General features: G+C 30.8%; 1 long non-coding RNA gene across 3 annotated transcripts; it reads left to right on the forward strand.

The window, feature by feature from the left end:
* The first annotated feature begins 971 nt into the window (after positions 1-971).
* On the forward strand, positions 972-8,910 carry LOC111412065. 3 transcript variants are annotated; one of them, XR_002705955.1, is made up of 4 exons: positions 972-1,130; positions 1,199-1,261; positions 7,537-7,685; positions 8,433-8,910. It is a non-coding gene; the product is annotated as an uncharacterized LOC111412065 (long non-coding RNA). The 3 variants fall into 3 exon arrangements; XR_002705954.1 differs by having other exon boundaries at positions 972-1,124; XR_002705953.1 differs by having other exon boundaries at positions 972-1,261.
* The last annotated feature ends 3,402 nt before the right edge of the window (positions 8,911-12,312 follow it).

Genomic DNA, 12,312 nt, shown 5'->3' on the forward strand with positions numbered 1-12,312 from the left:
GACAAAAACTTAAGTTTTTGTGTTGTCAAATAATTGTTGCAATGTAATCAACCACATGTTGCATCCTCAAAAGACCAAAAGCCATGCACGACACAATTTGTATATATCATCATTCATGCCTTCACCAAACACCACTTCTACCTAGCCATGAGCTCACATCACAGTTATGCGTTACCAAAGTTTAAATGCAAATTTTTCCCATTGCATCATAATTGAGGGCAAAAAATTCTTTTGACCAAGTTAGGGGTGATGATAATCGGTAGATAGATGCTCAGGAAGTCATATTACTCTACAATCAAAGTTTATTTTATTCATTTAGGTCCCCACTTTTTTTTTGGTCAAAATATCAATTTTCTTCAAATAATCGGCATCAAACACACACATAAAAATGCATGACAACCACATAATTTATGCATACACCATAGGACAAAAATTTGAGTCATGACACTGCATGATACATTAGTTGTCAAATATATGGCAACAGTTGTCAAATGCATATTACACTGCAATGCTCGGGGGTTTGCATTCAACAAGAAATCATGTGGACTTCTTAATTATTCTTGACCTCTTCGTCAAGAGCGTCAAGAGGAGGAGACCATCAAGATCCACTAATTGGGTTGTTCCTATTCATTGAAAATACAAAATGTCAATACCTTTAATAAATGGAGATATTATATGTTACAACCCAAATTTTACTAGTCAAAAATCAAAAGTTGAATTGTCAAAGTCAAAGTCAAAAGGGACTAAAATGAAATAAATTAGTTTAATTGGGACTTAATTTATTATGACAAATATTTTGAAGGTTTAAGTTGCACAAGATAAAAAATTTGGGATCTACTTATATATTTTGGAAGTTTAGGATTTAATTTTACATTATATTAAAGAAGAGGAACTTCCTTTGCAATTTTGAGTAAGTGGTCCTTTATATTACTAAAATTCGACCCATTTTATAATTTAACACACATGCTGAGAACAGCAGAGAAGGAGAAAATGCAGAGAAGAAAGAAAAAACCAAGGGAAAAAGGGAAGAAAAGAGAAAGAAAGGAAGGAAAAAGAGAAGAAAATGGAAGAAGGAAGAAATTTTGTGCCAACTACTTCAAGCTTATTTCTTTAATTTTCTAGAGGTAAAGGTAAGATTTTATGGTATAGTTATGGCAAAAAATTTTAGGGTTCTAAGGAATTATGGGGTAATTTTCAGATTGAAGGAAGGAGCATGATTCCAAGCCAATCTTTTGATTTGTGAAAGATTTTTTGTGTCAGGGTAAGAAATACCAACTTCTAGCAAACCCTAGATTTTTAAATTGGATGATTGAGTAAAGAGTAATTGTGGAAATGATCATGTGATGGAATTATTCGCTTGAAAGAATGATTTTATGGAGCAAGATCTATATTAAATTGGTTGTATTGTGATTACTACTTTCACTAAATTGAAAGGGATAAATTATTTTGATGCTTCGGATTAAGGTTACTTTGAGAAATTAGTTATTAGAAAAGGAACTAGAAAGTATAATCAACTCCAATTGATTAAAGGAAAATTTGGGAATTTATTCAAGTATTGAGAAATTTAATTTAGGTATTATATTATTAGGGAAAAAAGGTTTCTTGTTTTAATAGTGGTTAAATTGGTTATTTTGTATCTTATTTCAAGTGGTAACAAGGAGATAGAAAAAGCCAACCGACCATTTTAGGCTATAACTTGACTTGTGAGTGGATAAAACTTATTTTTCAAAAATTAGTATCTATTAAATTTATATTAGATAAAAAAAAATTAAGTTGATTTGATAGCATGATTTTTCATAATAAAATGGAATTATAATCAGTTATTTTTAAAGTTAAATTCAGTTCAATTAAATAATTTGATTAGCATGTTATATGAATATAAATGTTTCTGTATAGCTAAAGTTATTTCTAAAAATCATCAGAAAGTATCCAGATGATTTTACCCTAATTTGCATTGGTGCGAATGTGTTTCCAAGGTCTATGACTAATTATGGTTATTTTACTGCTCTGCACTATTGAAAATGTGTTTTCATAGTGTATGACCAGATTATCATAATCTTTGGGACCTACTCTCGTACACACATAGGCTTTGGGCCATGTAGTAGGGTGATTAGCCTTTGGGGCAGCTCTGCGTACGTTTGACCAGATTATTAGATGTGAATCATTTTGCCTTGTACATCGAGATTACTCTGTACATAAGTAAGGCTATTCATTGGGCACCTTTTTTGTGTGAGTTTCAATATTATATAGTTTATCAGGTTTCAGACTACAGAAATTAGCTTATTCAGTTTCTAGAGTAATGATTTCAGTTTATAGTACTGTGAAATGATATTTTCACTTATATTTACTATTATCAGACTATTTATATTCATTATACCTTACAATTGTTTATCTAGAATTAAGAACAAAGAATTTTATGATGAAATCATGTTTAGTTTTAAAAGAGTTACTAAATTTCAGAATTTCTCAAAGTCTTATTATAGCAAGAATCTTCAGTAGATAGGCATAAATGGATAAGTTATACTCATTTGCAAATTATCCACTCATTGAGCTAAGAGCTCGTATATTTTGTAATTCTTTTTTTTTTTTTTCTAGATAGTAGCTGAATTAAGCAACGATGGAGCCTATTGATCTGCCAAGTTGAGTCAAGCATTATCATTAGTTGTATAACTCTTTTATATATATATATATATATATATATATATTTTTTATGTAGTTCATTTATTGGAATACATGCATCTCTTGTCGAAAAGCATATCCATATCATGGTTGCACTGCATTTTTGTAAATGTTGTACAATTTGGAGTCTTTTGGATTGTTAAGAAGTATAGATTTCATTCATGTGCACTTTATACCGAATGGTTTATATTTGAAGGGGCTAGTTTACCCGATTTCAAATTACATGTACATGTTCGAAAATTTTTATTTTATTTCAGGTGGTTTTAGTCTATATTTTCGAGAAAACTCTGTCAAAATTACCTTGGTGATGGGTCCGACATTTAGCTGGTATCTACCATTGGCGCATGACACGTGTCGGATCTACTAGGATGATTCGGACGGGTCGTGTCAATTGGTATCAGAGCATGGTTTATAAAGTTTTCATAGTTCATACATTGGCATATTATGCATATTCAGTGTGTATGGTCACATGTCGTGGCGGCAAAATTCACAGGCTCTCAAGCTCTTGCTACTAGAATGTTTGGAACCTAAAATGGTGGAAGAATACTTTTAACATATTAAAAAATGAATAGTATGTAGGTATGTCATTTGTAATGATCTGATGGTTGAAATTGTTGTTAGTCATTGGGTTGGAATTGTGGTTTATATAGCGTATTAAGAGTTGAACATATTGTTAGTTTAAAACTGAAAGTTTTGATGGTTTTGTAGGTTAATTACTTATAGGCATTCGAAGTGATAGATGGTATGGTCACTTAAGTATCAATTTATATGTTGAATTACATGAATTTTTAATGCATACATAGAAAAATCTCTAGTTATAGTTGGCATGATAAATAAAAAGGAATAATATTATCTATGTAATTGGTGACAATCAACGAGGAATTTTGATTGACTTGGGAAGCCAAATGGTCATTAGTGTTATCAAAATTTTGTGGTAATTTGTGGTCACTTATATGAGATGATAATAGAAATCACGATGGTGTATATTATGGTATATGATGAGAAATTGTGGAAGACAAAGTGATGATTTATTGATGCATAGATAACAATGTGTTATTGTATACGTTAGGCTTCGATGGAATTAACGTTTAAGTGATTCCAATTTTTTTTTTCAATTATTTATGAGTTGTTTGATTATACTAAGGAATATAAGAAAAATATGGTTAGACTTCATAATTATTACTTATTATGAGGTAATTTGTTGCTTAAGAAATAGAATTAAATGGTTATGTGCATTCAGGTATGTTTATGTGAATCGAAAAAAAAAGAACACTTCATTTCTAGAGTAAAGAAAGGATAAGTGATATAGAATCAGAAATAAGGAAGTATTAAAAAATTGAATAGGTCCAATTGAATTTTGTGGAAAACTTTGCAACTAAATGAGTGGTTAGCTTTTGTTATATATGTGTACAAGGTAGATGGGAGTTAGGCCACTTGAATTGAAGAATAAGAAAGTAAATGGTAAAAAGATATATATTAATATTTATTAAGATTGTGAATTAGGTATATAGTCTTATCAATAATTGTTCATCTGATAAGGGTTTGATGATATGTATTCAATGAAGGCCAACAAGATAGATGTGATGAACTATTTTGTGCAACTTACAGGAGTTGATATGATTTAAAGTTTAAGGCCATATGTACGATGACGTTCATGTAACAAGGTTATATGATGGTGAGAAGGCCTGAGAGATAGTTGGAAAAAAAAGAAGAAGAAGAAGATATGATTGGTATTATGCCATAAGAATGTGATGATATATTTTAGTTACAGTGGGAGTTTTATGTTATTCCATTTTGATTACTATCTTGACACATATAATTTGGATCTCCTGAATAGATTATTTTCATTTGTATTATAACAAGTGGATAAGAAAATTATGGACTACATGTCAATGTATTTTAGAGCCTCGAAGGGTCAAAGAAATTGGATTTGATTGCATTTTTAGCAGTGTTATTTAAACACAGGCTTCTTGTGGATACATGAAGTTAGTAGGAATATGTCCCTATGTTATATTACCAGGAAGATGGAATTTTAGTTAAGGTGAACAATTGAGTTGGTCGAGGTAATGCCATTAAAAAAATAAGTAGTAGTAAAAATAAACACTGGTATTGTATTTTATTTATTTAAGAAATTAGTGTGTAATTGAGTATTCCAAGGAGTGAATAGAAATAAAAGACAAAGTGGGACAGAGCAAGGTTTATTAGCAAGATAATGTGACTATATAATTGGGTTATTTTTCAATTGTATTTTTGGATACCAAGAATAAAGTATTCCATTCTTATCGAAATCTATTCAATATGGAATATATGGATGATGTGTTTGGTAGTCTAGAGTCTAAGATGATCATTAAATATAAATTTTAGTCGATTGTGGAATGGTATCCTTATGTCACATTATCTTAATTAAAGGTCTTTATGTAATATACAAGAAGGTTTATGCATTGGTAATAAGTTAATGGCCTCTTTATAGAATAAGAGTATAGAATTATCATGGACTAAATGTTATTGTCCCTTCGGACTTTGGCAAAGACGTAATGAAGTCCGTTGAGACACTGTCCCAAGGCCTCTCTTGAATTGGAAGTAGAAAGGAAGAGCACCAAAATTGTGTGGATTTAGATGTGTAAAGGTTTTTGTAAATTGATTAAATTTTGTTGAAATACTTACTCTTGTATCTAAAGCTAATGAGGGGTTGACTTATGATAATGAATTATGTTAAGGTTTAGAAAGTTTCTTGAAGTAAAATGATGAATTATGGATTAGACTGTAGATTGTTGAAAATGCTTGATTAAAATATGATTTAGAGTTGGTTATATTGGGGTTGAATTTAGAAATTTTTATGATATCAAATTGTGAGAAACATTGATACTTATCTATTATCGAAATTTAAGGTATATTTTTATTTTAAATGATGGAAGTTGAAGTTGTGTATATATTATCATTCAGTGACATAGAATTAAAGGAAAAGAAAATCATATTGAACAATCTCAATTGTTGTTGGGGATAATTGGAATTTTAGAGAATCATAAATAATTGAATTTTTGCAGATATTGTCAATTTAGAATTGGAGTAGTTACCCACAAACATTTTTCGATTTGAGTTCGAAGTACACAGAATGAAGACAAAATGGTATTTGGATCATTGTTGATAGATCAATAAAGGTTACAAGATTCTTTTCAAATGAAATATAGTCAGGTCATGAAACAGATTTATAAAATCATAATTTAGATAAGATTATTATTTATATAGTGGAGCTTGAGTATTGTCTTTGGCTTAGTTGTAGGGAGTTATATAACTCAATTACTTTATGTAGTTTCTTTTATAGAATGTCAGACACTATGAAGCAAGTTCAGAAGAGAGGCTATCAGCTATGGTTTCTTAATTAAAGGGAACTTGGATAATCATTTATTTTTCATGGACGTGATTTATAAGAAATAGATACAAGTGACAATAATTGATGTTATATACGATATTAGCATATTTCAAAGACTTGTTTATTGGGATGAAAGATGCAAAAAATGTTATCAAGTCAATTACTACAAAGAAAGACTTTGATAAGAGAATAGTTTAAATCATGACATAAGATAAAGATTTGGAGAATTATTGCAGGATCTTAGAGTGTGGAGGATTATTGCAAGGAGATGGAAATTGCCATGATTAGAGCAAATATTGAGGAGGATCGAAAGGCCACCATGGCTCAATTTTTGTATAGATTGAACATGGAGATAGCTATTGTGGTAGAATTACAACATTTTATAGAGTTGGAGGATATGCTACATGTAGCTATGAAGGTGGAGGGGCAATTGAAGATGAATGAGGCAGCTAGATGTCCATCGGGTTCTTCAGGTTCTAACCCTTCTCAAAAATAGAAGCGACATGATAATAGAGGTAATGAGACTGTTTCGAGTAGTAAGGCTGGACCACAAAGGAGAAATAAGAAAGTTGCTAGCGAAATTACACCCACAATAAATTCTGAACCTTCTAGGAATCAGAATATCAAATGCTTTAGGTGTTTGAGATCGGAGCAAATTGCTTCTCAATGTCCAAACTAAAGGAAAATGATTTTGCATAACAATGGGGAGGTGGTGAGTGATGGTGATGATATGCCCCTATTAGAGGATGCTAGTGAGTAGTGATGATGATGGAGTAAAGTGCCCGTTAGGAAGTGAGTTACTTATGGTGATGTATGCTCTCAATACACAAATTAAATATAATGATGTAGAGCGGCGATGGAAGAACATCTTTCATACTTTATGCCATGTCTAAAAAGTATGTAATTTCATTATTGATGGGGCAGTTATATTAATATTGATAGTACTATACTTGTTGAGAAATTAGGATTGACTATGATAAAACATCCTAAACCTTATTAATTGTCGTGGTTAGATGAATATGGAGAGGTTAGGGTAAGTAGGCAAGTTTTTGGTGAATTTCTCGATTGAGAGGTATAATGATGATGTGATGTGTGATGTAGTTATAGGTATGCTAGACCTATTTTATTGGGAAGGTCATGGTAGTATAATTGGAAGGTAAATCATGATGGATTCAAGAATAGGTAAAAGATGAGAGGACTATTACTCTTGTACCATTAACACTACAAAATGTCTACGAGGACCAATTGAAATTGAGATGTGAGGAAGAAAAGAAAAATAAAGAGAGGCGGAGGGAGAGTAGGAGAAAAGATAGTAAGGTGGTTAATTGTGAAAAAAAAGAGCAGATCCACAAGAGAGAAAAGAAAGAGAATCTTCTGAGACGAGAGAAAAATCAAAAGTGAGTTTCTATGTAAGAACGAGCAAGATTGAGAGTGCTTTAGTGAGAACTAACAAACACATCTCCAATTTGGATATTTCTTTATTACAGGAATTCAAAGACTTATTCTATGAAGACTTAATTAGTTGAATACCACCCATTGAACATCCAATTGATTCGATGCAAGTGAAGAATTTGATGAGCATTGAAGGAGAAGCATTCAACTATGATATGATAAAGTATCAATACCCCATACACAGGTTAGATAATGATTTAGTATGTAGGAATAGTTTTTCACACGAGACATGTACTTTTACACATATTGGTGTATCTAATATTTCTATGAGAGTAATAAATCATTTGTTTCATACATTCGTAGGTAATCATTTGCTAGTTGATGATAATCTAGTATGTTGCAAGAAATTAATTGAGCATCATAGACAATTGGTGTTATATACATTCGTAGGTAATCATTTGCTAGTTTATGATAATCTAGTATGTTGCAAGAAATTAATTGAGCATGATAGACAATTGGGGTGCATTGTTGGTAATTTGAGGCAAGAGAATCTATATTTAAATCTTGAAGTCCTTAACTATTTTGGTTCGAATTTATGAAATAGGTTGGGAACTAATTTAATATCCTCAACGACTTCTATTACACATTTTGATATGGTTTATAGCTTAAAGTCGCTAAATTTGTTTGGTTTAATTCCTTTAACTATTATTCTAAGTGGTAGTTTAGATAGATAGTAGGGGATTAAATTATATGCATCTCAAGGTAGCAAAAGGAAGAGGTGTAAAGTATTCGAACTTGGTGATTGGGTTTGGTTTCTTAGGCAAAAATGGCGTGTTCGAATGCATAGAAGCTCAAGGTTTTGTCCTAGAGGAGATGGACCATTATACATATTGCAAGGATTGAAAACAATGGCTACATCTTGGATCTTCAAAGTAAATTTGTGATAATTTGCATTTTTTCGATCTTTCTTATCTTGCTCTGTCTGATGCAGGTATAGGTTCGAGGTTGAATCCTTCCAAAGAGGGAGGGAATGATGGGATCCAAGAAGGCAACAAGCTATCAAGGTTCGATATATGTTGAGGAGAGGCTAAAGGCATGTTCAAGATCAAATAGAGTCAATGAAGCCATACAGTTATTTATTTGAGCTATCAAGTCCAACAGGGTAAAGTTAACAAGTCGAAGGCCAAGTTTCATTTTGGGCATGCGAGCGGAAAACAAATTGGGATGCATTGAAATCAAGAATTTAAACTTGGAAGCAAGAAGGACTACTATGCGACCGTATAGCACAAACTAGGGTACGATTTCATGTCCCAGTACAGAGAGCAAAGATACCATTTTGGATGAACTATGCGACCGCATGTCCATACATTATACAGTCTCATAGCACAAATCTAGGGCGAATTTTCCAATTTTTGGAAAGAATCCTGGTTTTGTTAAAATTTAGACTATTAATTTCATTTTTAATTGGGTTTTTATGGTTTCCTATAAATAGGACTCAATTCTTTTCATTGTAAAAAAAATATAATTTGAGAGATATTATTGCAAAGCATATTGCTTTCAACTCGTTCTTCATCTAACTAATTTCGAACTTATCAAGAATTGAATTCTTGGTGGCGTTCAACAATTCAAGTTATGTTCGTAAATTTTGTGATCATGGTGTCAAGATATTGTTGGTGATTGTCTTGGTTCAATAATTTATTGGGTCTAGCTTTCTAAACCATGTATTTGACGTTCTTGGTTTGATTTAATCCGTTGTCTTCGTAGCTACAATTGCTACGTGGGTGCGCATTAGAAGATATTCAAATTGAGATGGGACAAGTGAATGTAAAGACGGAAGGGATATTAATTTTTAGGAAATAAATAATATTCAAGTTGGCAATCTAATAATTGGGGTGAAGATATGAAATCCAATCTAACGGTTAGATGAGAGATGAAATTTTATTTTAGAATCCAAAGGTTAAAATTAGAATTAAGAATATGGTCCAATGATTACAAGGAGATGAAAATCCTATATCATTGGGTTTTTTATTTTATTTTATTTTTTTAATGATATTTCAAAAATTTTAGCTCAATTTGTTCATAAAGAAACAGACATATTAGATTAATTTAAATTGTTTATGAGCAAAAACAAAATTTAACATGAAAAATATATTTGTAATTTACGTCATTCCTTTGGAGAAGAATTTGGTTTTAAGTCTATGGTATAAATGAGAATACAAAAGTGATTTTAGAGATATCAATTTACCTCAACTTTAAACCACCATTCAGGATACTCTTACAAATTCAATTAGAAGACCAATGATAATGATAAGAGTAAATTACAAGGAAGTATGTATTTTAGGATTGCATTTCATTAATCAGATTTTCAGTTTATTATTCAAAAATTGGGTGATAATTATTCATTTATATTTATTAATAAATTAATCACTAACTACTTTCTATCTCTACACACTCAATCTCTCATCTCTCTCCAAACGTAATTTTACCCTTTCATAGAGACAAGATAAAACCAAAAAATATATATATATATATATATATATATAGAGAGAGAGAGAGAGAGAGAGAGAGAGAGAGAGAGAGAGAGAGAGAGAGAATTGTTTGCTTGCTCTCTGTTCTTTGTGTCAAACTGTGTTTGCAAAATGAACTGCATTTACATATACATATTATATATACACATAAATATAAATTGATGCAAAATATTTTTCGTGTTTTTGTTAATATACAGCGGATCATGAAACCCTAATGGAGAAATATCCAATTATCTTGAATAACTTGTTGAAGAAAGCACTCGTTCAATCCAACTCATTCACATTTCATCGATGGTTTTCGCGATTTGAAGTTGTCTATTATATCGTCATGTTGAAACGATGGCGTTTTGGTAGAAATGTTGCTGTCGCGGTGGCACCAAATTTCAACGATGAGAATCAAAGTTATTTACTCCAGCTCTCTGTAGATTCTCTCTTTGTTCTTTCTTCTAATACACTGTGTCGATAACTTCTAATTTGTGACCTCAATCGTCTAATGAGCTTCAATTAACCAAATTTCAACGATGAGAATCGAAATTATTTGCTCTGACTAGTTCTCTACAGATTCTATCTTTATTCAATTTCCTATAGCTAGTCCGATGATTTTCAAACAATTAGAATTTGACAATGATAATGGAGAATATTTGATTCGGAACGGTCTCTGTGGCTCTTCTACTTTGTTTGATCTTTATGATTTGTTATTTTGGAGAGTCTCGTTTAGACTGGTAACTGAGAAAGCGTTATTTTATAATTTATAATCATTATAATTTATTTTACACATAATATTTTACTAATTATCACCTCAGTTTTGAGCCTTTAGAGTTTGTTTCAAAAATGAAATGGAGTATGGTAAATGTAACACCACCAAATCTAAATACTAGATTTGGAAGTATTATCATTTCATTTTCTTTCAAAATTATAAATGCGAAAAAACAGTTAGATTTTTTTCTATAACACAATAAACATCAATGACTTTATTACTTAAAATAATTTATACTTGACAAGAAAATTTGTTCTTAATAAAATATATGACAATTAACACTTGTCTTTTATTTTAAAATGAAATAAATAATTAAATTATATTAGTACTGAGTCCGTCTCACCATAAGTCATCATCTCGAATTATCTTGCTTTCATTATCTGAAAATGGGGAGGGATAATATGGAATGAGTTAATGCTCAGTAAGCAAACCTCATGCTTATGATATACATGTGAGTTACTTTGAAATAAAAAGTATTTCTTAATATGTATTCCCTTTTTCATTCATTTATTTGAAAACCTTAATATTGACATCTTGAGCTCACTTAATGTATCGTCTAACCAATCAGAATGCAATGGACAATTATTATTTGGAACGCCTTTGAGTTCGATCGATAGTACCACAAAGCGATTAACATTAACATTAACATTATCATTATCATTATCATTGAAAATTGGTCGGGTACGCCGGTCCCCTACACCCCATTTTCCATTCACACTTTTCATGACATAGAAATACATCTCATAATAAAAACATTCGAAATACATATCTTTTTATAACATTCCTTAATGCATTACGTTTGAAAACTTTTTGTTACTTAAAACTTTATGAATGCTTATGAATGCATTGACGTGCATGAACTTGTTATGAGAAATATTACTAACATAAAACGTGATAATTAAATACTAAGATCACATAATAACAAATTTAAATAGCACCTTTCTACATTTAATAATGTAATGTGCGCATGAAGACAATGGTAGATTTACTTACTTCGGATTCTTAACAATTTACATTTTTAAATAGCAAGTAGAGAAGTCCTTGATTGCCACGCGGTTAAAATGCCAACTATCTTAGATCATTATCATTCATTTTAAGAATCGAACAATATTTATAGTCTATAAGTGAAACCATATCGTTATTCTATTAAGATAAAATAATTGTAGCCTAGAGTGTAAATATATGGTGTCCCTAATTACATTGAAATTTAAAAGTGAGATTTTTCATTAAAGGGCACTATCAACTTAAATAGGTGCCGACGAATTCAAGAAGAATCTCTTTTTCTATATAATTAATGAATGATCAATGGGGACAAAAAGACACTCATGGAGGAGTAAGACATGCATTACACAGGACTAAATATAAAAATATGTAGATTAATCATTTTCAGAACAATTTTAGTGATGACCAGACATTAAACAAAGAGACAAACTGATTTTCCTTGCTAAAATTAACAGAAGCAATAAACTTATGAATTCCAAGAGCCAAAGTAGAAATTAATTATATGCTACACTAATTAGAAGGTTGGCGTAAAGAACAACGAGGTGAACAAGTGAATTAATAATGAAAGGAAAAGTACACTTCAT

This window comes from Olea europaea, chromosome 16 (genome assembly GCF_002742605.1).
Source record: "Olea europaea var. sylvestris chromosome 16, O_europaea_v1, whole genome shotgun sequence".
Taxonomy (NCBI): domain Eukaryota; kingdom Viridiplantae; phylum Streptophyta; class Magnoliopsida; order Lamiales; family Oleaceae; genus Olea; species Olea europaea.